Raw genomic sequence first — 2488 nt, 5'->3', positions numbered from 1 at the left:
AAAAAAGAGGAATCAAATATATTGGCATAAAATTCAAAAATAGAAAAATGTAACGTATGTCAGAAGGAATATTAGGAAAAGAGGCTAGACTAATTGAAAGCTAGTCTGATTGAAGTCTTTGTCCATAATTTGAATTTAGTTCTCTTCGTTTCTCTCCTCTCTTAGAGCGTTACTTATTTTCGCCATATCTGCAACATCATCTCTTCTTCTTCTTCTCTCAGCCTCTTATTTATTCCATCTTAATAGTCTACTAAACTTCATTAAGCTATGTTTGTTAATCATGATTTCTATTTTGTTTATTATGTCTGTTAATCTTCCTGACCATGATGTTATTTCTGAAAACTTATAGGATTATTTGTTAACGCACAACTACAAAGGAAAATGGAGTGCAAGGTTCACAACATTTCTTTAAAGTTTTATTTTCATTATTTAGATTATTCAGCTCAACAAAATGGTAATAGTGTTCTCTTTTCCCTTTGTAGATGAGCTCTAGGAGAAAACACGTCTGTGGCATTAAAAGTGTGGAGCTTTTCAATAGGAAGGATACTGATAGAGCTAGATTTCTCAGCAGTTTAGAAAGTCAAACTAGATTGTCGATGAGACCCAGCACTCGAGGAGAATTCAAGGTAAAACGAAAAAACATTGGTGATCCTAACAAGCATTGGAAGGGTAGGATCGTGGAGTTCTGCACAGCAGACGGCCAAACGGTGCAATAATCGAGGTCCTTGTGTAGCATGTTTATATGCACAAGGACAAAATGTTACATCACCACAATAAAAGTACAAGATCTAAGACAAATAGTAAGATTCAATAAGTAGTCTTTGTTTTTTGTGTTCAATACCTAATTGTTTTGTGCTCTATAGCTAAGAATTCAAATTTTCTTGCAAATTTATATCCATCAAATGTGGAGGAGTGGCAGAATGTAGAGTGCATCAGTGGAAGAATTAATGTCATCCATATAGAGATAGGCACATTGCTATATGATAACCCACCTAGCCATTTAGTAGCATAGGGAATCTTCTTTTATAATTTCATGTATGTTTTGGCTAATGCAAATGCTAATGTTTGTAGAATGGAGTCTATCTCACTACAACCATTGTCTAGCCAAGAATGGGTTTGTTCCTCCACAGACATCATGTATGTTTTGGCTAATGCAAATGCTAATGTTTGTAGAATTAGTCTATCTCACTACAACCATTGTCTAGCCAAGAATGGGTTTATTCCTGCACAGACATCATTGCAGCTTACAAGAATAAGATAAGAAGAGATATGCATGCATCAATGAAACCATCAATAGAGTGTTGGGTGAAGAAGAAGAAGATTTTCAGCCTCTCACCTTGTGTGTTCTCTTATAGGGTTTTGTGAGTGTGTGTGTGCTTGCAAGAGCTCAAGCTCTCTTCTCCCTCGCATCTTTTCAGCCTCTCACCTTGTGTGTTCTCTTTTAGGGTTTTGTGAGTGTGTGTGTGCTTGCAAGAGCTCAAGCTCTCTTCTCCCTCGCATCTTTTCACCTTTTTCACAGATTCAGCTGTCTTTAAAACAATCTTTTAATGAAACCATAGTATCACTGATCATAATTCTCCAAAATATCTAGCTTGCATTCTAATTTCCAATCATTCCTTCATTGATGTACCTATGGCATCATTAACAACCAGAACGCTCACCACCTGTTCACTCAGGGGCCTTTTCAATAGTTCCTAGCTCATAGTACCTGGAAATATAATCACTTATAAAAATCTAGATGGACTCTCCATTGAAGATCAGCAAGATCAACCAGCAGATCTATATAAAAGAGCCATGGGCTCATCCGTTGAGGACCAGCAAGTACAATCAACTAGATCCATGCCCGAGTTTAGAAAACAACTCTAACTCCTTGTTCCATTTTCTTCCTCAACGCACATGTGGGTATCTTCGGCGACCCACAGCCCGAGCACCGTATGGTCAGCACCCTCTAGGCTCCTTTGCAGGTCACCTAGCACTTCACTCATAGGCCGCTTCCTTGTTGGTTCCTCATCCACCATACCGGAATCTCACCATTTAAATCAAACCGAGGCTGGTCAAGACCTCGGTCGACCTTGCTACGCGAGACGTCCTCCGTTGACTCTCCGTTAGCTGTTGTAACTTTATCACTTAGGTCTCCACGACCTCATTCACAAGATGGTCAAAATGCTTCCCTAGCATTCTTGACATAAAACAGTCATTTAAAAACAGGTCATAAATACAGTTTAATGAACTCTCATCTTTCCACATTGTTCCACATCATTTCTCGTTATTCCACATTCTTCTACATCAATTCACATTGCTTAATCCACATCCAATCATATGTATTCCCATCGTCCTTCATCCATTCTCATCTAGTCACATCATATTATATCTCATCACATATCCATTCACATCTACCCATATCCATATCACATCACATCACATCCATTCACATTGCATCTCATCCATTCACATCTATCCCGATTCACATCACATCTCATTCATTCAC

This window comes from Cibotium barometz, chromosome 59 (assembly GCF_041138505.1).
Source record: "Cibotium barometz isolate CiBa-2024 chromosome 59, ASM4113850v1, whole genome shotgun sequence".
NCBI classification, from domain to species: Eukaryota; Viridiplantae; Streptophyta; class Polypodiopsida; order Cyatheales; family Cibotiaceae; genus Cibotium; species Cibotium barometz.
The sequence above is the reverse complement of the archived record's forward strand: the minus strand, read 5'-3'. Positions refer to the sequence as shown.